The 27479-nt window shown below is 41.7% G+C and overlaps 1 protein-coding gene across 1 annotated transcript in view; it reads left to right on the top strand.

Moving 5' to 3' along the window:
- The first annotated feature begins 1560 nt into the window (after nucleotides 1–1560).
- The window catches only part of fam222aa (family with sequence similarity 222 member Aa), a 64794-nt gene continuing 38875 nt past the window's right edge, over nucleotides 1561–27479 (top strand). The window contains exon 1 of the mRNA XM_088935908.1: nucleotides 1561–2775. The gene's annotated coding sequence lies outside the window, so the exon portion shown is untranslated. The remainder of the gene's footprint in view (nucleotides 2776–27479) is intronic.

Below are 27479 nucleotides of genomic sequence, written 5' to 3'. Positions count from 1 at the left end.
AGAACCTAATCAAAATAGGTATATAAATTGCTTGAAATGCAATTCACAACTGTGAATTATAATCTTTCTGAAACTAAAATAATAAAATTCCCATATTCAGAACAATTAATTAAAACTGATCTTATCTTTTAGATAGTTATTTTAAATAATAACAGCAATAATAAGGTGAACATGTTTACATATGTATGTGACGATGTTTGTCTGTCTTCTGTCCTATTTAAATTTGTGCTGTGTATGTTTGTATGTATGTCTCATCTGTGTTCTTGCTGTACCAATAGCAAATTCCACCAACTATTGTTGTGTGGCAATAAAGAATAATCTAATGTTCCTTTCCAATTCTTGTTTTTAAAAATGAATTAAAATGTTTGCTTTTAAAAAAATCCACATCAGAGTTAGAATTCTCTCAGATATAACTCATTGGAACATGTAGTTAGAAAATGGATGTATGGTAATGTTTTAAAACATTCTAGATATCTCTTAAAGCAATTACAAGAATCTTCCTCCTCTTTCCAGTCCTAACTTTTCAATTAAACATCACTTCTTCATTTTAAAAGTAGGTAGCAAGTAGGCAAATATAGCCAAATAAGGTTGTCTAGGTTTACATTAATTAATCATTTTAAGAATGGATAGTCAAATAAGCCGTGTAAATCCCTCTCATTATGGAAAATGCTTCTTTGGGGTCATGGTATGCATAGTGTATATAGAAAGCTATCTAGAAGATAAACAGTGAGATAACGATACCTATTAAACACAATAAGCATGATACTGTATGCTTGCATATTTGGCATATCTTAAAAAAACAATCTTACACAAACAGAAAAGGGTTTAAACATGATTTATATGTTCATGTTGTGCATACAAATGGACCACATTTCTATGTTATAAGGTGGGTGATTCATTATACATTTTTAAATTAAATTAGCATTATATGGAAATCTATAGTGTTCTGTTTACATGAACCATATAGAAGTTTTTAATATGCCTGTCATTTGGCATATTGACTGTGAATAATTCCGTAATATGGCAATTTCACGAAGTTTGTTATATTTGTTTCAGTAGCAGCTTTCTCGCCAATAATAATCTCAAATAGCAAAAGTGGTCAGTGAATCATCAAACCAATATACCTCGCACGATCTCACGGTCAAGGAGTAAGACACCGAGCCGCCTTAATCAAAAGCCATCATTCCAAAAACATGGACATTATAGAATTCGGCTTTAGTTATTTGGTCTCCAAATCTCCAGTTGTTCATATGCTTTGCAATTTTAAAATCATTCAAAATGATCTCAGAAGCCGAAAGTAGGTACTAATCGAAGTGGGTGTTTTTCGGCGCTCCTCGTTGGCTATCATTTTACCTCTGCTTCCAGTCACTTTGAATTTTCCGCGAAAATGCCGCGTGGTTTAGAACTCGTCTCCAGGACGCTGCGGCGTCACCGTGGTAACCGCCTTCCTTTACCTCTGATTGGCCGACCCGTGGGAATGCTTCAATTCCCTCTGCGGCCTGATTGGTCGGGAGGCGGTCTGAGGGGCCGTGAGAGCTTGCATCGTTCCGGGTTATTGTCAGTTTCAGCAGCTCATTGCGGGAGAAGGTCTGCCTCCGGGAGCGGGCAAAAAGCTGCTCGAAACATTCAAATTATCCGTCTGACATTAAACATTAGAGATTAATTAGACCAAGGACAAAACCGGATTTTAGAAGCCTCCGATTGGACTGATGATTACATATTAGAGCAACATATTCCCACTGTACGGAAATCAGAAGATTGTTATCTAGAGGCAAAAAACGTTTTCCAAGCAAGGGATTAAGGATCTGCAGCGGAGAACCTATCAAGACAAACAGGAGCTTTATCATCAAGAATACACACCACTAATTCATCACTGGTACTTCTCTTACAGCGTCTGCTTCCGATCAGAGGGATTTAGCCTAAAATAACTGTTCCGCAACCGAGCGCTTCTGGTTTTCAAATTAATTAACATATGGGTGATATAATCTTCGCGAACAAAAAAAATCGAATTAACCGAGCAAAACCAGGTGCAGACAAAATCCGATTTCAATTGCAAGCACTTATTTAAATGCACGCATCAATATTAGTCATCCAGTGTGCTGGAGCAAAAGCGGGCAACGAAGACAGTCCGTCTCCGTGCATTCGGGATTAAATCGAGATGAATCCTGCGTTGCTTTTTCACATTTGTGTGATTTTCCAAGAGATCAGAATGCATCAATGAAACCTCCGAAGAAAACGAAAGGGCCAAGTGAATGGATCGTTTTCGGATTGTTTCCTAGGAGAGGAGAGGTTTAATATGTGTTCAACTACTGAGACCGTTCCTACGGCCGGATTGAAGATTTGGTATAGGCGAGATTAGGGCATTTTTATTTTAACGATCGGGGGAGGAACGAATCTTTTGAAAAATAACCTGATGTGTCTGGGTGGATTACTACACGGAGCAGCAGAGATAACTAAACGGGCGTCTGTTCGGGACTGGATTCGCGCACTGCTTGCCGCTGTTGAGTTCGTCGGAGCTGCTGACGGAGGGAGATTAAGTGGGTCGTTACTGTAGCCCACGGGCAAAGTAATATAATTTTTTTGTGTCAAAGAAAAACAAACAAACAACAACAACAACAAAAAAAAGATTTTAGGATTATCTTTGAATTCTGGATTTCAAACATGATACGCTTGTTCCCCCTCTGGACAGCCGCCTTCTGAAGCAGATGCCCGGCTCACCAACCTGCATGGAATTGTAGCCCGCAGCGCTAACAGCTTCGTTTCAAACGATTTATGGTAAATATCGTTTTCCTCTTTCATTAGAAATAAACGTAGGATACAAGTATGGTACAATAAAATTGTTACACCCCCCAAAAAAAAATTGCGCTGACGTTTTCTTTTAAAAAAAAAATCCAGTTTGCCGTCTAGTCAATTCGAGCTGCGTTTGTTGCCTTTGATGTGCGCCGTTACAAAATAGCCCTGGACTGAGTTTTACTGCTGTTTGTTTTAAAAGGCGTCTGTGAAAAAATAACGCAGTCCCCAGGCAGAAGATAATCTTCTATCTCGCTTGAGCTGCAAGAACCGTAATTGTTCCCGGGGATTTTTCTGTTTCCTGGAGTTAAACAACATGTTGTAAAAGCTAGGTGTTAAAATCTATATGACAAGAGGAAACGCTTTGAAGTGTACGTTTGGTCTTTTTAACTTTTGGAAGACTGGTAGTTCATTCTGTTGCAAAGAACGGAGACTAACTTCACACCGAAGTCTAAGGAGTTACTGTTCAGCCGTGAAGAACCAGACTTAGAGCCAAGGTGTGAAATTATATTTTACCAGCCCTGTTTAATGTCACCCCCAGGAACAATGAATCGTGAATGTACGCTTTTTGAGGGTTAGTTATAGCAACCGGAAACATTTTTTTTAAAGCTTTGTGGGGGTGGAAGAGGGGCTTCTTTTAAACAACAAAAAAAAAGGACAGTTGAAGTCTTATAAGATATGTAATGTTAAAATATGATTAAAATAAAATCCATCCCTATGTCATAGTTAAATAAAACTGTTTCAGATATTTGATTTGGCACAGATTGATATTTTGTGTTCAAGACCCCATGATATGTGTCAACACCTGATACAAGGGAGCAAGCCCTCAAATACTGTGGGTAATGTGTGCTAATTGGTGGATCTAAGAACGAGCTGTGTGCAGATCCCGGCCATTTAAACCTTTAAACCTTTCAGCTGGATTTCGAAGGTTGAATTTAAACCCACAGATGCAGTGTTCTGTTTTCCAAAAAACGCGGATGAACAGATCAGAGTGATTTTATTGCTAATTTATGAGCCCCTTTGGTGACAGCCCGGTGCACGGGGTCTCTAGGGGTGTGCGCCGCGGGTAGCGTGTTCGTGGTTTAATTTGTCATTTCAGACATTGACCATCAAATGGATGTACGAACCGCTTTGTCCATCCAATTTTGCACAACTTGGAATCGAAAACTCTCTAAGTTACTTTGCTTCTTGCTACTGTTGTGTTCTGAGAACTAGGTTACCGAGCCGTTGGTATTTTGCAAGAGTTTTAAAACATGCTGAGTCGAGGTGTTGACATTCTGTCGCCGCCAATGAAGTGTGGTAATACCCTCATTTTTTTTTGTGTTTGCGGTATAGAAGCATGGCTGTTGTGTATTTGTTCGAGGGAGCGCTTTCAAAAGGAAACTGCTGTACAGGTGTTGGAGATACGGAACTAGGAGTGCAGCTAGCTCAGATCTGCTTGTAATTAGCCTGACAGTGCGGTACAGTAAAGAGCATCTGTTATTTATGCATATAGTCTTACAGAATGACAAGAAATCGAGGCTGCTTCTAAGACAATTGTACAAAAACCTTTAATCAGTGGGAGAACAGTTGATCATCGGCTTTTGATTGTTTTGTGAGACTCCCGGTGTCTTGAAACGGAAACATGAATAGTTTAGATCCAGCTGTTTAATAACGCGACAAATGACATAGATGCACCCCCGACCTGATTGTACAGTGCTTTTAAATAAACCATCAATTTGTCAGGCGTATTCTCCGTACATTATCGCTAAATGTTTAGACAAGAGACGTGCATTAAGTTTGTCAAATTAATACTCGCGTCAAAATAAACTTTCAGTGAATGTAAATTCATGTAAACATTTAAACTAAGAGATTTTGTTTTCAGTAGTTTGGACAAATATTTAATTTATCCTCGGTGGAAATCCAGCCCTGATTTGTGGACTGACTTAAATTTGAATTATAGTTCAGGACAGCTGAGCTGTTAGTGTCTGGCACTGTTCTGTGAAGTCTCTAGGGGTGGCCTCAAATTAATAACAGTTCATTCTGGGTACTGTAGCAGAAGAGCTCCAAGAATCTTAGAAACCTGCAAGAAATGATAAATGTCTTATTGTCTAGATATACTTTAGTTACATTTAATTATGAATTCCTTTTAAATGCATCTCTTGGGTTAGCTTTTGTGAACAAACGAGGCTGGACGTTTGCAGCACTTAATAGTATCTATAATAATCGCTTGCACTTCACATATAGGATGGGACCTACTTCATCCCTCACTGACACACAGCAGTCGTTTTGTCTGGGGCCTCTCTGCACATCAGATCAGGTGGCGAAGGACGAAATTATGCCAAGTGAGTAAAAGGGAAAATTTTAGAGAAGCCATGTTGTGTAAGCCCAAAGGGGGATTTTGGCAGGACAATGGCATGGAAGGGCATACCATCATAAATTGATAGTCTATAAAAGAGCGCCACGGGATCTTAGTGTCTCAGTGGAAAGTCGGCAAAGTACTGGCATACAGTCCCTTGGTCGCTGTACTGATTCTCTTTATATTAGCTTCCCAGTACTGACCAGCCATGCTTTGCCTCTGTAATCTGATGAGAGAGGGCCACAGGGCACCAATGCTGCTGGTGAATAACACTGATCAGATCACTTCCTGAGCGTGCTCAAATAAAGAGGTTGCAACTGTCCTTGATCTCCAAGAGCCTCACCCTGTTTTGGTAGGGGATTAAGACCTGCAGAAATCAAGGCTACTATTAGGTTTTAACTGGTAACTTTTAAAACCTTTGTTTCCTATACCTTGGTAAAAAAATGTTAGGGTGCATGCAACCTTAGAAATTTCTGCTAAGCAACTTTTGTATGTGAATTTGTGCTAGTCTTGTTTTTGACAACGCATTGCTTTCGTGAAATTCCAGTGCCAAGTCAGCGTATTGTAAGCTGTTTGGTCGTGAAAGTTTGCCCTTTTGAGAATAAAGCTGTGCTAAAGCTACTGCACTGGGGCTGAGGTTTAAGTTGCAGACATCACTTATCACTTGGAAAGCTGCTTTTATTTTGTGTCCTGAGCTACTGTACCTTAGGGCTTGGCAGGCCTGGAGATGACAGTGAATCAAACCGGGCCCTCTGTATAAAAGAGCTAGTATTTCTCATCTCCAGTAACACCTGCAGAGCAGCCTAGTCTGCTCTATTGAATAAAACATCTAATGATGTATGAGGCTTAGGTACTGGCTTCACCTGGGGGAGAGAATCACCTTATTTACTTGTCTTTTGTACATTTATGACTTGGTGAGTAAATTGCTTTCAGATTAGCTATGTGGCTCTTTCTTTCCTAAACATGTTATGCCTCCGTAACTTTATACACTGCCTAATACTGCTTGATGCCTCGACCATGAGGTATCCAAGACTACCATAATATGTAGGTCACTGAGTTACCTCTTTCTCATTTTTTTTTCTCCCTGATTTTCACCCTTCTGATCACTTTGGCAGCCTCCTGAGTAACTGAGCAAGTCCAATAAACAATGTCCTGTAGGGCTGTAGACTGCAATTAAGGACAAGGAAAAAGCTCCTTTTCCTACTAAATAATGTCATTAATCTATCAGGGAATGGCAGCTAATTCATTTAACTGGTCCGATATTACAAAACCTGTCAAGGGTTGTGGTTGCAATAGGCTTGCATTTATTGATGACTATAAGGAAAATGTCTCTTCTATAGGTAGCTTTGCTAATTATAAAAAAAAACATTGATTCTGATCCTATAATTATAATTGTTACTGGTGACATCTAAAGGCTGTTCCTTCTCATTAGAGCTCATGTTTCATGTCTGAAAACAAGTAATTCTAGAAGATTATTGCAAAAAAAAGTATTTGTAATTCTCTCTCCTCTGGTTTTTATTGATAAATCTATTGGTATTCAGTGCGGTTTTTTCAATGTAACACTAATGGTTAATGAAACTGGATATTCTGCGATACTTTTTTGTGCATTGATTTTCCTTAGTTTCCTGTGTACAGCTCTTTATCCTCTTGGTATTGAGGAGTGTTTTAACTTTCTCTAATGTAATCACCGTGACTAATTGTAAAACTCAAACCGAATGCTCTGCTGGCACGAAACAATAGTCGAACTGTTGCATCCCTCTTTTTTGGTTACAGCACTTTGCTACACATGAGAGAACCAGTCTTTCTTCCTACTTCCTTATCTTTCGTATTATCTCATTTTGCACGCTGTCCCTGTGCTGTGCTGTGATTATATAGGCTTGGACATGCGGTCATTCCACTCGGCCAGAGCCATCATGTTCTCTGGCTTGCGTTGCTTCCCTGTGCATTTGGGAAAGTATGTCTGACCAGGTCCAGGGCACTAGCAGGATTAGCGTTACCCGCTTAAAATGTGTCCTTCTATAGGCCATTCTCTTAACAAAGCTTTTATCCTTGATTCAGAACCCTTTCAAGTGTATCCAAAACACAATAGATTAAGTGGTCGAATACTGTCAAAACAGAATATGCTGGCATGACATGGGGCAAATGTGTATGTAAAATATTTAGTTTGAGAGCGGTAAATTCAATTTGTCCGCTGTCAAAGTGCCCCATTGTTTAGAAAAGGCAATTTTAAGTCACGCCTATATAAAGACATGCTACTTCTATCGGGCTTATCGGCAGCATCTGCAGGCGATTTCTTGTTGATCGCAAATATGCCTTTGTTTGCCATCTACCTTGTCTGTGCGACGAAAGGAAGTGTGTGTTGGATCGCCTTCGTTTCTGTTTTGTCTGCTTGTTGTTAGTGCGGTGCGTCTTCCCGAAGGTGGTTTGGTTTTTTCTGTCACGGGCGCCACTCGGTGCGGCAGAGGCACAGCAGCGCGAGTTGCGTGTGGGAGGCACGCTTGCGAGCAGGTGAGCGAGGGGACAGGGGTTGAGGTTTCTGCCCGGAGCCAGAGCCTGTTGCTCGCTGTTTTTTCCTCTTTTTCCCCGCCTTCCTGTTGCAAGGTAAAGCCGCTGTTTCAGCGCACGCCCGTTCTTTTTTTTTCTTGTTTTTTTCGCGAATTTCGATAATTCGACCAGAAACATCGAGCGTGTGCGCGCAAAACTTTTATTTGAGTAGTGTTTTCAGAAATGGCAAAATGCGAAGTCGGAGTTCACGGAGGCGAGTCACTAAAGTGCGTCTCCGCATGAATTCTCTCTTGCCCACGTTTTCAGTACATTTCCAGGACTATTTATTTCTTGGTGACTATTCAGGGCTTGAAGATAAAACAGAAGAAAGGTTGCAAACATCAGGAGGAGATGTTCAGCCCATGCATCCCGTTTGGTAGTAGCTAATTGATTTGAGATCTCATCCTTTCTTGAAAGGAGCCAGGGTATCCCCTTCAACAACATGGCTAAGTAGCTTGTTCCACACTCCCACAACCCTTAGCATAAACAAGTGCCTCCTGTTCTCCTTTTTCAGTGCACTTCCACTGAGTGAAAAGTAATCCAAGTTCTAAAATTTGTTCTGCCACATACATTTTTCAACATCAAGGAATACTGCTGGGCCTTTTCCCCTGTAGGGGGAATTTATTTATTTATTTTTACAGCAGGGTTTTGATATGGGGGAGTTTAATTTTGGACCATTATGCTGTTTTCAGTTCAATGCCCTCAGGATGAACCCTTTACTGGGGTTTGGATGGGTCTGTGTGTGCTTTTATCCGTTGAATTGCTGCATAGCCTTTTCTTAATGCATGCAATGTTTCTGCTTAAACAGCATATATAGCTGCCAAATTGGAGTTGGGGGAAAAGTGAGTGATTTCTCATTTAGTCATTTAAAAATAAATGTCTGTGTCCACAGTGCCAAATGTCCAGTATTTTGTCTCTGCATAAAATATTTTTCAGAATTTTCAGGTTTTACCTTAGATGGGGAAAAAATTGCATATGCTTCATTGAAAATGAGTTTGGCTAATGGTGGTGTTGACTGTAGGTGACAGGTGAAATGTAGTAGGTTTAACTGCAAGTGGAGACGCGTGGCATAGCTTTTCTGACGATAAATCAAGATGGCTACCAGTGAGGACCCTAGTGCAAGCAGTCCCAAATCTCTTTGCTTTCTAAATATCAACCCACGCAGGTTTTAAAGCAAAATGAAGATTTTTGTTATTTTTTGCAACTGAAAAGATTTTACTTTAAAAACAGGTCCCTAAGCCCTAATGGAGGTGTGGACTGAAGGGTGATTTCATGCAAAACAAACAAACTTTGGTATTAGAGGTGTGGTGGGTGTGATGTTCACTTCAGTTTAGGATTGCCTGTGCACTACATTGATTTTCATCTTATTCAGTATCTTTTTTTTTTAAAACCAGTGTTGGTGGACTGTGGTGGAAGGCATTTTAGTGCCATTTTTGCTTTGCTAATTTTCAGCAGTCATAACAGGCTTTTTTTTTTTTTAAAAAAGACAGGTTTTCAAAACAAATGGACAGATTGATCTTGGAGTGTGATCTTATGAGTCACCACAAAATGCCGAAGGCTCTTAACTGGTGGTGTCCTGTCAGCGAGTAGAGAACATCAGTGGCACAGCACCAGTAATTATGTGTGATGCTTTGCATATTTAATTGTTGGAGTAAAATCCATTAAATGAATTCATTACTGTTGGTCTAATATGGCATGTATTGTATACACTAAGAAATTACTTTTTTAGATGATGCATCATGCTTTTTAAGAATTTATAAATAATTTAATATATACATATAGTGTGACCTGCTATATGGTTATATTATAATCATATGGATACAACATATACATATGGCTATAGTAACAGTCACATAGATGAGGCATTCTAAGTGATTTCTCTGTATTAAGTGTAGATTGCCTCTTCAAATCCGTCACACAAAACCTTCACTGCAAGTATGGGTGTCTGCTAATCATACACAAATTATTTTTTCCCCATCTACTCTCGAGGCTAAAAGCTGATCAGAGATGATATAGGATTTGTCACCCTCTGTTTTCTGTGACAAGCAAGTAAAAGCATTGCTTCCATATTGAGCAGAGAATAACTCCAGCTTAAATGGGGTGCGAATTAAAGCTTACTGCTGAGCCTGCATGCCGTTCACAGGCAGTTTATTGCTAATCGACTCCAAAATTGTGGAGACAGTTTGCTTACCAAGGTTTTTTTTTTAGAGCAAATTGCAGCCTGCTATAACAATAACTCTGTAGTTCCCCTCACAGCTACATTGATCTCTATAGCTGGCAGTGTAGCACAGGACCCAGGCAAATAAGCCCAGTGCCATCGATCTTTGGTTTGGAGGGTGGGATAGAAATGAGTGGTGCTTACAGTGGAGAGTGAGAGAGGCACCACTCTGGGGTCAAGATCCTAGATAGTTGGGAATCAGTGTGAACCTGGGAAAATGTTCTGTCTTGGGTGCGGTGTTCATGTGCTGCGTTGTTCACTTTTCACTTTAACGGAAATGTGACAATCTGTTAGCACTCTTACAATGACTGTACACTGTTGTGGCCTTTAGAAACCGTGAAGCCGATAAGGGAGATTGCTTAATACTCTCTGACCGCGTGCAGCTGCCGGGAAAGACTTGTCACTAGCACTTGTGAACCTTCGTTTTGTGCAGTAAAGAGTGAATTTTCTGATGATGTGTGCTTGTCGTCTTAAAATGTAAGTGTCGTGATTCAACTACTCCGTTGTGGTGTGCCTTAGAAATGTCCCAAAATAGTACTATTGAGCTGTCGGGCAGCAGTTTGGAATATCTGTTGGTCACAAGTCGGTTAAAAGGATCAAAGCAAGCTCTTCTAATCTCCATTTTCTAGGCTTACATTGATGGGGGGGGATTTTTTTAAACTTTTGCCACCTTTCCTTTGAAAGCAGGAGCTTGATCCTGGCTAAGGAGTCTAGGAGTCCAGCCAGGAAGGCACAGCAACAAGGCAACAAGATCAGGAAAGCCCAGCTCTCCTGACTAATGATACTTAAATGGAGTTTGTAGATACTCCGTTCCAGTTATTTAAGGCTCCTATGAGCCCTGAAAATCTGCAGAAGTTTTTGTGTGGTTAATGGCTATTGATTTCTGTTTACCTAATGCACCTGTGACCTAGAATTTCCTTCACCGTTTTCTCTATTTTTTTATGAATGGCAACATAAGTCCCTTCAAGGAAAATAGGATTTTTTTTTTACTGTTTGCTTTATGGTCATGATGTTAAAAACAGTTTTATGTTCTGCTCTGTAACTTTGGTTAAAAAAAGCTAAGCTATAGCCTGATAGGATGATATGTTGACCTTGTGTCAATATACTGTTAATTTTAGTTCAGGGGGGGCTGAATTTTTTCACAGACAAGCAAAATAGTCACTAAACGAAGGCTTAACACTCAGTAATAATGTGCGCAGATATATGGTGGCGACACTAAATTAACACAAGGTCAGCATATCATTCCTGACGTGGATAAATAAAGTTTAACAGATGTCCTGCAAATGATATTGAGAATATTTTATTTGTGGCGCAGTGAGGAGATTGTAATTACTTGAGGGAACTGCACTGAGCCACGCTGAACCCGCATGAATGCAATTCTGCAAAGACGGTTATCTTTTGTTCCCCGGCATATTTGCACACGTTGAATTCTGAACTTGTCTCAATTTTAACAATAGCCAAGCTGTCAATAGCGAAAGGATAATGTATGGAGCTAGCTTGCAGAAACCCACTGCCTCCCTCCCACTTGTGGGAATGATGAAGAGAAACCTTTTCCCAATTCCTGTGGCATACTGTAAGGTAATGGAATTTCCACTGACTGGAGAAAACAATAGCAACTGCGCTATAATTGCTAGGGCCATTCGGCTCCTTCTCGAACACGGCAGTCAAGAAAGATGATTTAATAAAGCTCTGGAGATTCCTATCTGTTATTGCCAGGCCTAGCTTGCAGGCTCAAGTGGCACAAAGGCACGCGCAAAGATGTAGGCCCGTTACCTGCTGGCTTTTAACGAAGTGTGGGTAATCATTTTTTTTGTTGTTGCTGTGGCTCTGCTGCCGGGGGTTGTGGGACCTGAGGGCATGGTTCCCCCCCCCCCCCACCACCACCACTTTTATCCCTTGTCATTTCCTCATCTTTGAGTGAGACGCAGCCAGGAGTTTCTGGCGGTTTTTCATTGTTTTTCTTCATTCGCATCAAAGGCCAAACAAAAATCCCAGCTATTTCGTGCCTTCTAGCCCTGAAATGTGTCCGTGCCGGTCGGTGTCCAGCTCTTATGCAGTGGAACTTTTGACGCAGAAGCATGAAGACACACACGGATACACGCGCGCACTTCCCCAGCTCTGTTTTATTACCTTGCGCCTGCTGTTAGAATTGCTTTCCTCCCTCGAGTGAGCCAGCTAAAGCCGGCTTTATTGTGTTAACCTATTTGTGTGTCAAGAGCAATTGTGCCACTCTTTACGTCTGTTTGTATTTGGTTGTGGAGGGGGAGAGAGAGGAAGGAAAGGTACTGGAAGTGAGGATGGCTGACTGGTCACCTCTCTCCACTCCCAGGGATAATGACTGGTTGCTAAGCAATCTTTTTTGGATTCACTGTAATCACTTTTTATCTCTCAAAGATGTCATGTATAATTATAAGCCTGCTGCCGTCTTTTGAAATCTGCCTAATGGGTGTTTTATTTTTTTTTTGGGGGGGGGGAGAGGGTTTTTTTTTTGGGGGGGAGATTTTTAATTTGTACCCAGGAAGGCAGCTAAACCGCTTGTGTTCTCAAGTCCTATTATCTGACTTTTTGTGAGAGCGGAGGTCATTCTGGATTACTCCGCAGAGCAAAGTCATTCTCTCTGGGAAGAGCTGGATTTTCTGGCTGCCCGGGCGGAGATAGCGAGATCATTAAATGAAGCTCTCCCCTTGTCAATGTCCTGTGGGACATCCTAGACTCAGACCCCTTTTGTGTAAGCTCTAAGTTTTATTAACATTTTTATTGAGTTGAAGGAATCGGTCACCCTCTATGGCATAACAAACAGCCCTGCTTGCAAGATGACAGTTCTGTCAGGGAGGGTAAAAAAAAAAAAGATGCAAACTATTTAATAGCAGGTGGATTGCTGTAATTGCTGGTCTCTGGCAGAGAGCAGGAGGGAATGTGCACCCCTGTGTTAAGAAAGGGTTTCTTCTTGTTTGTTAGAACTAGAATAGGAATTCCTGCAGTTACTCTTCTCGAGAAGAGGGGATTGAAGTATTGCAGATAAGCCCGAAATTACACACCGTGAAGATGTTAATGGAAACTAAAAAGACCTGGGATTTCAGAAGAACCTTTCAAATAAGGATTCATATGAAGCTGCTGCCGAAATTAAAAATGTGCTTTTAAAATCCTAAGTCCTTTCACTTTTCTTTGTTTATGGCATTCAGTAATGAGATATAGGGGAATCAATTCCTATTAAGGCCAGCTGCCATGTTAACTTATATGCATGTTGGTGTTTGTCAAAAAATGTGCTGTGGTGCTTCTCTTTTAACTGATCTCTGTATGCAGAGCAAGAACTAGCCTGGAATTAAAGCTTGTATTTTTGTTTTAAAAATGCAGTGATGTATAAATGATCCTATCTATTGCTGATGTTGGGTGGTGGTCTGTTGATTGGGTAATTCTTGTGTATTTTAGAAACACACTTTAGTGCATCTGCGATCTTAACAAAAAGGCTTTTCTCTCTTTTGCACATTAAAGTGCATATTTGTGATGTGTTTTTCACTGCTCTGAGTTTATAGATTTTTTTTTTTAAAAAGAGGAATCGATCCTTAGTACTTACACAGGTGTCTGCCAAGACTTTTAAATCGGTACTAAGAAATTGTGACACTTAGCATTTGTTGGAAATAGAATTTCCATAGTGTTAAAGGTCTTGATCTGGACTCTCCATTATTGCAGCACTCCACTTGTAGTTTTAAGCTCTTCTGGGTTGAAAACAAATCTTCGCATTATTTTAATTTCAAAGGATCTTTTAAATGCCTGACCTTGGTTTCCAGAATCAATGAGGTTGACGTAATTCTTCTCACTTCATGCTACGCAGAACTGGTGTTGATTTCTTGTCTTCATATTTGAAAAAAAAATAACGCAGCTAAATTTATCAGCCTGCATTTCTTTCTTGGAATCAATCAAGTCACAGTCACCCACACTCGCACAATCTCATGGACAGCTCTCTGTGCATCTGGCCAGCTGTCACTTCTAAATCCAGTTAGTCAGCCATGCCAGTCTCTAACATCTGTAGAGACTTGGAAGATACAAATGGGCTGTTTTCTCGGTCTCTACGGGCATCAGGCAGTGCTAAAAACAATCACACAGTTTCAATGAGCATTTAAAAACCAGGCAATGTAATTCTATTCATTCCCTTTGCTTAAAGAGCACATCTTTTTCAAATGGATGGCAATGCCATTATTGAGATTTGCAGACAAGTTACTTTGGGACTAGAATTACAGAACTGCCAGAACACGCTTTCCACAGCATACACTGAAGTAACTTTTAAAAAGCAGAATTGTTACCTTTTCTTTCAACGAACAAACTGATTTTATGAGCCAAGGAATTTTTTTAGGAGAGTGTGACAAATATGTACTTTTTAACATTCCTTTGTAGACATTCTTCTGAAATGATTGTGAAAGGCACTAAAGGGAAAAAAAACAATCGAAGGGAAAGATTCTCCTGTCCCAGCAGTCTCCAAGTGAGTGTCACCAGTGACCTGCCCTGGGGGAATCGCTCTCTCTCAGACAGGCCAGTTCAGCCACTGTGACCATCAGCTCTTGGCTGTTCGCTCAAAGTGTCATGAGTGAGCACTTCCACGAGCTTGTACAAATGGTTCGGCTATTATTTCATCAGGTTCTCCAAAAGTTTTTATTCTATAGCATTTTTTTTCCCCGTTCCAAATTCAGTGCTGCTCTCCAGCGGGTTTCAACCTGTTTTGAAAGGAAAGAGGTAGGTGGGGGGGTCTGACTATTTATGGCTTCTTGTAAACAAACTCCCAATGAGTGAAAGGTAATGGCCTGGAACTGACAAGAGCCCCTGGGGTCCCTGCTTCCTTCTTCTTCCACCCTTTCTTTTCGGCAGCACAGATTTCTCTAAAGAGACAGCGTGAGGCAGAAGGCAAGAGGCCCGTTGTAGCGTTGAACTGTCTGACTAAAGGGGGGGAGAAAAACCACAAGCTGGCCTTCTCCAGATTGGAAGATGGATCAGCGCAAGATGATCGGTGGGGATAGATACTCATACCCAAGGGATCTCAAAAAATATTGCTTGTGCATTTCAAAGCAGAAAACTGTTGAAGTGGAGATGTCCAGCGCCGTAATGGGAGCCCTGTTTGTGTCGAACTCGGAGGCAGCACAAACCTTTTTGAAGATCAGAGTACACGCATGGTGCCTCTGGGTCAATTGAATGCAATTTTGATGAGAAGAATCCCGAATTCACTCTTTTTTTGTTTGTGTCTGAGAAAGTGCAAAGCCTGTTTTTTTTTTTCATTTAATAATTGCAGCCTTCGATATTTTTCGCAGGAGCTGGCAGATTTAGTGAAAAGCCCTTTGAGGGTCTTCTTTTGAAGACTGCGTCGAAGAAATGAACTAACCAATTGCAGTCTTAAAAAGGGGCAAACAAATGACAAATTTCCTGTTTCTCACACTGGTTCGGTTTATGTTCTTAGGAAGCGTTTGAATACGCAAGTCCTTCAACAATGCCTTTCCAAATTTGTGGCAAAGCTTAGAAACTGTTTTCAAGGGTTTTTTTTTGATTGATATACAGCATACCCGCTCAAAAAATTGTATGAATGTGTCTTCCGTTAAATGTCACTTAAGCTTGTCTTTTAACAAAGAAATCTATCGTCAATGATTGTTTCATTCTGTTGTGCATCTCGGATGACAGTCCCCGTGTTATAAATTGAAATAGGAATTGTGCAGCTGACATACGGTGATTACATATTGTGCCTTGATTGAAGTGCGAGACTGCTTTTGAAGGCGTAACAGAATTCCATATGGCTCAGGGGAAACTTTATTTTAATACTTTCAAGTGATAGATGACCTCAATTAAATATAAAGTATTTTATTTTTTGGTTCTACGCATTTCTTTTTTTTAATGCCAGCTGTTGTTTGACAAAAAAAAAATAAGTGTGCATGCTATGGTCATGTCAATCACCACAGAGCATATGATTTTGAAGTGTGTTACCAGGGGAATTAACACTTTTTAGAATTTTTCCTGATAATTTCAAAGCTCCTTTTTTTAAATTCTAGTTCTTCATACACCTCTTGATTTCTGAAGCATCAGCTGCAGAGTAGAAAGTACAACTGATTTGTGCAACGGAGAGGAAAAAAGAATAGTAGAAAAATAACTGGAATGGGCTATAGTTTGTCCTTATTACAGCAGGAAACTAAACCTGCTTAAAAATGGCTAATATTAGAAATCTAATCCATCACAAGTGTTGCTCAAGGTCTGGGTACTGATAGCAATCTTCATGTGACTGAGCTTACTGGTTTTACTTGATACTCTCTGAGCCCCTGCTTAGTGCTCCACTCTGTTCTGATATCACTCAATGTGCCCATATCCAGATCTGGGACAGAGCATAAACCTGCCATTCAGTGTGCTGGCATCTAAATGAGGTGGAACAGAATGATAGATCAAGCATTTCAGCGCCTCGCTGTAACTGAATGAAGGAAGTAACCTTGAAAAAGATCATTTTCGTCCATAACTGCATTGTACCCACAGTCCCAAGTGTGCATGTTGAAACTGGCAATTCAACACAAATAGAGAAGGGAGTTTTAAAATGCTCTTAGGCTTGAGAGGACAGTTGCTGTATCATCTTCATTAGCTATTTCAAATGACTTGGAGTTTATTATTAATAAGGGAAAATGATGCAGTGGAGACAACATGTGTAGCACACACCTGGCCCAGAGTCTTCAGACCTTGCACATATTTTGTCATGTTACTCCTGTGCATGCGAAAAGCATGGCAAGGAGCTGTGTTAGGGGGGGGTTGTAGGGGGGAGCTTTTATTTTAATGGCATCGTTTAGCAGCTTTTTTTTTGTCTCCTGTTTGTGTCGCCAAGCGTTTCCCAAACCTCAAATGCATATCCTGAAATGGCTGGGGTTCTGCTTTCGAAAAGCTTGCGGAAAGAGAAGCTGGCGGCGGCGTTGGGGAGGGGGGGGATGTTATGCCAAGCGCCCGCGCTACCCATCGGCGAGATGCTGTGCGGTTGCAGATGTCGTCCTGACCTTGGTTATCCCCCACCGTGAGGATGTGGCAGCCTCTGCCAAAGTGAACCCTATCCCCTCTGGCCTGGTGAGCTTGACGAGTCTGCTCTCCGATAGGGCAGCCGGTAGCTGGCTTGACCCTCCCCTGCGGCAGAGAGTCCTGGAGTCAGCCTGGGAGTGTGTGATGGACAGGCCCTCCAACACCTATCTCAAGCTCTGGCTGTGGCTTGGTCAGTCACCAGCCCACCAGCAGGGCACATCGGAAAGTTTTCCAGTCAGGGCCCAAGCACCTTGTCTGCCTTGGCTTATGCCACAACTGTTTCAGAGCTTGTTTCGCAGATTCTTACAAGCCCTATCTGCAAATCTTCTTTTTTTTGTGTGTGGAGAGGTTAATCTTTTTTCAGTTTTTGTCTACTGTACATTTTGTACCTCTGTGGAATGAACGTCTGCAATCACTGAGCTTTGTTTGCTGCCCTATCTATGCAAGGGTCTGTTCCTGGCGTGCCACACTAAGGAAGAAATCTTGAGCCCTTGTGTTTAATACACACAACTAAATATAGAAGGAACTTTGTAAATACCTGGTTTGCGAGTGTTAGTTCTTCCTGACCTTGTAGGCATGTGTGAATAGTGGCTTTTCTTTCAGTCTGTTTACTGTACACTTGGTTAAAGGCAAACAGTGCTGTCCCAGATCTGCCTTTCACACGGTTTCCTCCACAGCCTCTCTGCTTTTCATTTTTTTCCTTTCGCATTTCGGTCATGCAGATCATGTTTTTAAAATAACAGTGTGGTGTTATTAGATGCATCTTGCTGGGAGATCTGTTTTCCCAAAACCCATATTTGTGTGCTGTGCCTAACTCACAAAACATCTCTAGAACATCTGGAGTTTATTAATTTTGTGTACTTGCCACAGGATTTGTGTTTTTGACACAGCATTGATATAATATTCTGGATTGTTTACTGACTTAAGTATTTGCAATATGATGTTGAAAGTGTTTCAGCCTTTAGAGCATTTGGCAATGAATGTTAAAGTATAAATGTGTTTCACAACAAAGAGATCGTTTTTGTTGCTCAGGCAGGAATCATGTGCTTTGCTACATAAAGTCTTGGCTGTGTTCTTAAAATAAGTCTGAGGGAATTGTCTGTAGGTTCCATAGTGCATTTAAGTGTTGCTAGACTATTGTCTACAGAATTATATGCACATTCCTAGATGTGCCTTAAACATCAGTGCTAACGATGACTAATGAATAGAGTTCTCTGTATGTTCTAAAAGAAACTATTTAGATGTCATTCTCCTGAGATACCGGAAATTAAAACTAATTATGTATCTTAAGTAAATGGAGAGATCTGTTAAGAACTGTAATTATTTGGAGGAACTGGGGGGACAAAACAAGAATTGTATTAAAATCCACCACACCTCCATGAGACCTTTTAGGCACTTTTGTGTGCACTTGTTGCTAATTTGGTACTGTACTTGTAAATTGTATCTGAGCAGAGTTTTAAAGATAAATTTAGAATTAATTTAGCTGGGCTGTGCAGAGTACTTAGCTCAGACTGCTGGGCCTATGGGCATTTTTCAGGGAAGAGTAAAAATGAAATCTATTATTTGAACTTTCCTTTTTGAATTAAAACGCTACACTACAGGCACTTCATGCTAAAGTAGCATAGAATGCCTGGTGACCAAAAAGAGGTGGAGAAGGCCACAATCAGCACTTTCACATATCTGGTAGGAGTATTGCATTAAGTATCTTTTTAAATATGTTTGATGTTTTGCACACATTTTCTCCTCTTCTTCCTCTCTGTATCATCTGTCCTGGTCAGTGATTGTTTGGCCTATACGAACTACAGCCAGGAGAATTATTTGAAGTGAATGTTTTTGTTAAAGGATTTCTTGGCCTCTTTCCCAGTGTGGGTTAAGGATAGAGTTCTATGTAGAAAGGTTTTTATGTGAAAACTTTATAGAGGCCTACATAATGTCCAAATTGTCAAAACACTCTCTTAGTGTGTTTATCTGTGCGGTGAGCTCTGCTGTCTCTGATGTCCTGAGTTAGATCCCGGGTTACACTGCCTGTAAGTGGGGGCTTTTGCCAGGTCTGCTCGGAAGTGTCCCATCTTTGGCCAGCTCTGGAGAGTGAACGGATTTGGATAAATCCCACAAAGTCTTATTTTCAATGGTAACAGCCTTACATTTCCCTCTTGCATTTCAGTTCAGTTTGGCACTCATTGTCTAGAAGGAGACCAGGAGGAGTGGGGTTAGTTCTGGAAAACGTAGGAGCTTTCGGTTTATAACGGCACACTGGTCTTGCCAGAACCCAAGGGACAGGCTTCCAGGTTAGTTCACAGAAGACGTTGTAAAAAGTGTGTCTTAGCCTGTTTTTGAGTCATATTTACCTGTGTTGTATTACCTTGAGTTTTTGTTTCCAGCAGAAATGGCAACTGGTCTGTCTGCATGCTTTGCTTTTTTTTTTTCTCGAGCTGTTCCCCTTTCGTTTTTTAAAGGGGATGAAGGGACTAGAGGAATCTGATTTGTAGTCGGATACATTCCATCCTGCTGATTTTGCGTCAAAGCGGTCTTTTTAGCCGAAGTGTGTACTGATCCCAGGCGGTGACTGAAAGAGTGCATCACCAGTCACAGAGCGATCTTGACCCCCCACCTATTATTACTGGGAGGGATAGATAGGAGCCCCTTTGCGGGAGAGACCCTCTGCTCAATAGCAGGCCCCATCTGTCGACTCCGAAGTGTTGTGCTCGGGGTTGCGAGCGAGCACGTCTCCTTCTGTGAACTGTGAAAAGAGCCATCGAAGGGAGGGCTGAATAGAGGCTAAGTTTGTGGTGACGGGTGCTCCTTACGCCACAAGCGCAGTTGGCGGAGACATGTGGAGAATGAGAGGCTATCATTGTGTGCGTTCACAGGCCCCGAGGCTGTGGGGGTCACTATGTCCCCAGACAAATACAGCCCGGAGTTGGGAAACAGGCTCTCTCACTCCCAGAGTGCGGGGAAGGTTCGTCTATAGATGCATTTATCTGCCCATCTCCTCTTTCCAGAAAGCTGCTTTCCATTGACTAGTCAATCTAGGCATCTTATCTCGATCTCTCCACAAATGGAGGCTTTTTTTTTTTGCTTGGAAGACATTACAATGAAGAGTCTGGGATGGTAACAATCAATTTTTTATGAGGTCCGCTTTACCATTTTTTGCTAATAATACACATTACGTATCCCTTCAGGGCAGATGTAGTCTTTAGATTTTGTTTCCCTATAGAAATGAAAGTTTTCAAGCATTTTCTTTTTTTTTCTTCCTCTAGATAACTTCTGATATGTCATATTTCTGTTTTTCTGGCAAACGCTTTTCATGCTCTTAGTCCTAGTTTTTCTGTTTCAAGAAAATCTACTTGTATTTTAAAAGTGCAATATCCGTATCTAGGATTTTTCTTTCCTTGTTGCTGTTAAGTAAAATCCTAAGTGCTTTTAAAGCTGGTCGTGTTTCATGTTCTTAGCCGTTTGTCATTCGTCATGCCAATAAAAACCTGAGCCCAAAGTGTTTGCAGTGTTAATCTTTCAGTCCAGGCTTCTGCGAAGATTAATAATAGGGCATGTTACACCATCTTATAAAAGAATGAATTGCATGCCATTAGTCGATGCAAGTGTTATTGTGTTTACCTTCTGCAGTGAGTTTTCTTGCATAAAAGAATTGTGGATGGATAACTTGTGCTAAGTGAGACCTACAAGCAACGGTTTCACAGTCCCACCTAATTTAGGATCTTAAAGCAATGCAGGGATAGACATCTGCATAGTCATAGATGTGTTTTCCTTTTTTAACATAGCGAAAATGGCTAGCAAGTCCACAATGCTGGTACGGAACTCCTCCAGCCTTCCCCTTTGTGGGCCTGAGGCAAGTACACTAACAAGCCATTACTAGGTCTGTATGTTGTCAGAAAGCAAAACTGCTTTCAATTCCAGATTGTTGGTGATGAAGCCAGCCTTCTGGTTGATTTTTAATGTTGTCAGCTGAAAGTGTAAGTAATATTCCATTTGCTGAAATGCGCTCACTGTTCGGAGTTAATGCTGCATGCAGTGTTGAGCAGGCACCCATTTAATCTAACAGTCAGCCTCAGCCTTTTTTTTGGAGGTTAGTAAAGACGGTGAGTGGGGAATCCATTAAGTACATCACTAGAAGACTGTGATATTTGCAGCCGAGTGCTGACTTGCAGTCGAACGCGTCTTCACAGGCTATCGACCACTATCAATGTTATAACAACTGTGAGACAATCTGCTACCCTTGTTTGGGGGCCCAAGCTCTCACTTTGTGCAAAGGAGTCCTGTGGAAGTTTTGCATGGACTCCGAGAGTGATGTACACTCGCCATATGAAAGTTCCTCAATGCACTCTCTTCCACCGATGAACGAACGTCAGGACGCTTCCTGAGTACAAGGGCCTGAGGTCTATCGGTAAGTAACAGGAAAAATATACAAGGCCTGCAAATGAGAGTGACAGGAGGCACAAAACGAGGGAGGTGAATAAACAAGTTGGGCTTAACCCAAGATCTGTGTGACAGAGACCGAGTGGCAGCGGGATTAGGAGTTGGAGAAATTCTTACTGGTGCTTTCTGATCATGCAGAATGACCGCTATTCAAGTTCACATGCTCTTGCCTCCCAGGAAACTCCAGGAAAGCCAGGGGATGCTTTAATAACGAACTTGGCTGATGTTTAATAATAATAATAATTGCTTACACTTATATAGCACTTTGCGGAATGCCTACCACAGTGTTTCAAAGCCTCTTCTCTGTAGCACTAAGGTGGGTGGTGCTGTCCTTTCTAAAAGTGGAGCTCAAAGATGAAACTCCTTGAGCATTCTCCATGGGAGAGGCAGTTTTTCCCCGCTGGTGTTATTTCTGTTAACCTTTTTAGCCAACTCACTACAAGTCTGAAAGGGGGAACGTGAGTGCATTATATTTTGTCCAGACAAGAATCTACTACGGCACCGTTTCTGTTTTTATAAACATGTCTAATGGAAATATTGTAAATGCAGTGCACGTCCTTGTTTTTCTAGTGCAGTATAAAGGCATGTCTTGGATAATCGTTTAAAAAGAGCAGCGCAACGCAAGTTGGTTTATACAGATATGTGAAGTGGCCGTCTGACAGGCAGATGGATTGATTGAAAGATTGCCTCAGTCCGCTGAGGATTACTGCTGTCTGTGAATTCGAACTGTGCATTTTTAACTTTGCTCGGTGTAATCACTTGCCCTGTCCTCCCATTGAAACTGGAGCAGTATTACCAAGGAAGTAATTGGAGCCTATTTGAGATTGAAGTTATTTAAAAAGAGAGGTCAGGTCCATTTTAAAACACTCCTTTTGTGCCTCTGCTTTGACTTAAAAAAACATTGGTTGTGTAATACTGAAATGCATGGTGAGAAAGGTTTCCTGACTAGGGATGTAAATAAGACTCCCAATCCGTAGCGGATTTTGATCCATTTTTTTCTGAACTGGACGCTCCTTGACCGATTGGACTGGCCACAGAGAAAAGTACAGCAACAGAAGCTGTTGCTTTTTCTAACATTGCCTCTTCGCTTTTTTACAGTCCCTCAGTTTTAACAGCACCACGGGTGTGTTCAATCCGCAACATTATTCAGCAGGTCCCTTTGTTTACTCTTTAATCGAAACCGTTCCCGGCTATCTTTCCCAGCCAGGAGCTAATTCCTGACAAGCTCGGCAAAAAGCGGGTTTTTTTTTTATCGCGGCGATTCAGCAACCAAACCCCCGGCTGGGTGCAGCAAGGGCATGTCGGCCTTTTGTGTCTCTCTCCCAGCCGGTGCCTGGGTCCTGTGCGCGTCCCGTTTCAATTAAGGTGATTTAGACTGCCGGTGCTTCCCCCCCTCTGCTCAATAACGGGGCTGACGTGCTTCTCTGAAAACGCAAGCAGGTATTGCCCTGCAGAGCGAGAGAGGAAAATCTGCACAGCCCAGACAGCCATGCTTCATTCGAAAGCAGCCCCTCAATGGGGGGAAAAAAATTGCAGTGACAGCACAATGAATAAGTTGAATAGGGCTCCCACAGTAAATTGTCTATCGCTTGTGACAAACGATCTGATGGGAGTGAGCAGGCTTCAGACGTTTACATCCCAATAGGGCTGTGAATAACCATCCTATCTCAGTGGCACTTAGCACAGGCTAGAATACTTAATTATTTATATACTGTGAAATATTTCTCTTTATAGATCCAGGAAGCTGCTGTATCTGCTTTTGCATGGATGTCCCAAAGGTGCTAATATGGGTGGGTGGGTTGGGGGTTGTGTGTGTGTGAGAGAGAATTGTCTTCAGCCCCAGTGGACGTCCTGTTGATTTTAATTTCCGAGACCACGGGGAGCGATCTGTTCCTGGTGTTAACCTGGGTCTGAGTGGACAACTCGAGCCAAAGCCTGGGAGACTTGACCTCTTAATAAAATGGAACGGCTTTTGGGCAGTTCTTCTCGTGTCCAGTTCAGTAATTAAAGAGAGGGGGTCCTGTGCAAGGTGGAAGGAGATTGTCCCCCCGTGTGAACACTTGGAGTGCTCTGCCACAGTGAAGGTCTCTCCCTCCGTAAAGCACTTCTCTGCAGAGGTCAGGTCTGGAGGAGTTGTGCTATTCTTCCCTGGGCACTGGTGCCAGAGGCTACAGGTTGTACAGAGGTAATAATTAGTCATTCAGCTAATGCAGCTTACAGAGACTAGAAGATGAGCTATAGGTCAGCAGAAAAGGGACTCTCCAGTAGTAATATTTAATTGCCTTTGCTTGGGTTCCTTATAAAGCCATCATTTGCTCTAATGTTAATGGACATTACCTAGAAGTACCACTATTAGCAAAAAAAAAAGTGTTCTGTAATAATTCCCCTTGTAATACCTTGCAATTTTTTGCATTTTCCTTTTTGTTCTTTAATGTTGGGAGTATTTGTTCATCCTGATATTCTAGGAGAGCAATTTATACCACACAACAGGGGGTCGTATTCCAGTATATAGCTGTCCTTCATATGAGCGGTCAGTGTTATCAGTTCTTTCTGGACATTTTGATACAGTCTTGTAAAAGTTGTTTCACTTACATTCAATTCTGATACCAATTATGCAAACTATTAAAAATTAACTAGGGCAGTCTATTATTATTTAATCTTAAAGTAATAGATTCTATTAATAATGCATGAGCAGAGCTTTATAGATGAAACTAGAATTAGTGCCCATCAAATAACCTCTTCTGGATGTGTGGTGTGGACACATTACAGGAAATAGCTGGAGTTATCTTTTCATTATCTTTCAGTAAAAATCTGATTTCCAGAGAGTAGGAGCCTTTCTGAGGCAAAAAAGCATGTCCTGCAAAATCCTATCCAGTAATATAGAAACCGAATGCATGCACTGTAAGCTCTTAAGCAGAGGTTTGAGTGGAAACTGGCGTCGGTGTTCAGGCTGCAAAGGAACAGGCAGAGGTTAATTCCTCGCTGAAAAGCAGAAAGAAAGAAAGTTTTTGGCTGTGAGCTCACGCTTGAAGAAGGCTTAACAGCTGCTACATGGTGTTTTTTCTTTCTACTTTTCAGTGGGTTATATAGCCTACAGGCACAGAAGTAAGCTGCTGACTTTCTGATGAGATGGTGAACTGAGGTTTGCACCACTGGTCTTTTAAGATCCTGTGGCAGGGTTAGCAAGAGTAGGAGAGTTCATCCTGGTATCCTGTCTTAATTCCATTCTGGTATGACCCAGTCTGACGTCCACCTGATCTGCTATGTTGTGAGGTTGCTGGTACATAATGGCTGCTGTGTGTCACCCAGGTGGGTGCTGAGCATCAGTGGTAGAAGAAGTTTTTTAGCTGGGAAGGTCAGAAATCTTTGCATTGATCTTGACTTAGAAAACTCATCTGAAAAGGGCACATGGCTTATAAATAAACCTAGTCTTTAAATGCTTCTTTCCATTCCTGACTAGTTCACTTTCCACACCAATGCATAAGATTGATATTAGGACACTTAAGGGGTGTTAAGTTATCCTCCCTTGAATAATCTGGTTTCACATCAGTGATGAGGTACTGTAGATGTACTGTATCTGTATGTTCGGGGTTCTTTCAGATATCTTGTCTGGTGCTCAAAGTTTTGTTGATCACAAGAGCTTTGTAAACTTCACTGAACTGTTTTTTTCTTTTAACCTGCCAAAGAATTCTGAATTTGTACAGTAGGTAGCATTATGGAGTATTGATCCGATCTCAGGATGTGTAACCGGGAGCTTGCTTGTCAACTTCCAGCTGTAAAAATGGGTAGGAACACAAGTCGCTTTGGACAAATGTGCCAGCTTCTTGAGTCTGGGACAAAGAACTGGGACAAAGCCATTTCCTTGAATGTTGCCCTGGTGTGTCTGCTGTGGGATCTTGTTCGAGTAGTCACGGCTCGGGTGATAGTCTGAGACTAACAACTTCTGAAACCTTTGAGATTGCTTTAATAGCACTGTTGTTGCACAGGTATTACAGTACATACAGTACTGAAATCCCCTTGTCTGAAAAAGCAGAGGTATAAGAATGGGAAGCAGTGACCTGTGCAGTGTGTACAGCAAATCAGTTTTTTTCTTTACCTGTTTGTCTTTGTGGGGCCTGGTTGTCGGTTTGTTAAAAGAGATTTCAGTACAGTGGCTTTGAGTCTGGTTTCATTATGATGTGCAACATAATCCAGATGGCCACAACCCGAGGAAGGTAACTGTGAAAGTGCATGAATGTCATAACAGAAGAAGATCGTTACCCCTTGAAATCCTGCTCGTTAGACCTCACAATGTCTGTGCCGTATTCTTAAAACTGTTGCTCAGACGCGGGCTGTGGTGAGCAAATGATTATCTAAAAATATGAGCAAGATGGGGTGGAATGCGTGTAACCCTTCCACTCACGCTAGACGTGCTCGTGTCAGATGAGAGCACGCCAGGCTGTGGCAACAGGATGTGACAAACCTGAACAAGCTGCAAATGGGGTTTGCAGTTGCCATCCTCAATCTATTTTATAGTTTCTTCCCCAGTTTTGTAGGATCCTTGTTTATTCATTTATTTTTTTGGGGGGGGGGACCTTGATCTGGTCCTGGGATATACCCAGTTTCTTCTCGGACACTTGGTATTGTAACGCTTACGGCTGACAGGCACTGTGTAAGAGCCGGCGTACCAGAGCAGGTGACATCACCGCCCTTCCCTGTGATAGCAGGACTACAGCCACTGGGCTGTAGAGAGATCTCTCTTTGGCTCACCGGGCTGGGTGCCTGCCGAGTGACGCGGGAGTCCCGGGTTCGAGCCCCCGACGGTGGGGGGCCGACCTAATGCGGCAAGGACGCCCACCTGAGCCCCCGTTGCGTTACAGTATTATTATTGGTGCTAGACAAAACTGCTGTATCTACAGCTTTAGTCCAGGATGCCCAGGGTAGATTCATGCTGGTGCTGACATTATCAAGTAACTGAAAACAATTTCTTAATTTTTATAATGGCCCAGAGTGAGCCCTCTCAATAAAGCAGGGAAGGTACTGGAGCAATCCAAGTCAGGAACACGGTGCCACCCTCCTGTGCCACTCTCCTGCCAACTCATTATTGTTAGTGAAACTTAAAAAAGGAGTTCCTTCGTTCAGTTAATACCCTGACTGTTGCGTTTTGTTAATTGTATTTAAAATGGCTGTGTAAAATAATTTTGAGAAATACAGATATTCTGGACAGTATCATACTTCTTATCGCCCTTGAGATATGCGTGTTGATAATTCTGAAAGTTTCATATTTAATTAAGAACACTTTGTGCAAAAGATGTGGGAGTGACACTGGACTGAGCCTCCTTTTCTTGCAGTGTAGCATACGTTGCAGGAATTTCTCTCCTTCCAGTACAGTGCCTAAAACATCACTTCTCAAAAGACAGGAAATGCGGGGTATGAAATTTGAAAGTCATGGCATGTACAGTATACACCTATTTTTTTAAAAGATGTCTTTTTTTTTTTTGAGACACGGTCTCCAGTCTTCATTTTTCCCCTAAAGTAGAAATTTTAACATTTTAAATTATTTTTAAAAATGAATTAAAATCCCAATGGATTCAAAACCTGAAAAAGAGGAGAGAAGTAGGCAGTGCATGTTTAAGCCATCGCTGGTTTAGTTTTGAAGTGACTGGTTTCATCCGAGCTCCCTGACTAATCCATAGCCCGTGGTTCTGGGCAGTATCTGTGCAGAGAAAAGAGACTGCATCTAATCCGCACGGCTCTTCCTCACAAGCTCAACTCCACAGCCCAGAGATCACACAGCGAGGTGAAGAAAATTACCCTTCTGCTCTCTCATGCTAATGTAATCTCTCACTAGATCTTCAAAAAAAGGGCCCAGCTAAAATTGCTTTTTAGATTAACATTTAATTATTAACAGGACCCCAGTTGAAAGGCCTGGGGTCGTGTGTGTCTGGGAGAGAAGAGCTGTTGGAAGGGGGGGAAGAGAATTAAAGTCATTTCACTCTGCATTAGGCAAGGCCAGGGAGACAGTGCAGAGCATGCAGGGAGTGAAAGTGAAAGAGGGGAGTGAAAGTCGAAGGTCGTTTGCTGGTACAACAGCAACATGGCATGTTTTATTACTGCCTTCGGCAAGGTGTCAGGAGAAGAAAAGGGTCTTTT

Source organism: Atractosteus spatula, chromosome 17, assembly GCF_055471065.1.
Source record: "Atractosteus spatula isolate fAtrSpa1 chromosome 17, fAtrSpa1.hap1, whole genome shotgun sequence".
NCBI lineage: Eukaryota > Metazoa > Chordata > Actinopteri > Semionotiformes > Lepisosteidae > Atractosteus > Atractosteus spatula.
Note: the sequence above shows the minus strand (reverse complement) of the source record. Positions and strands in the feature narration are given on the sequence as shown.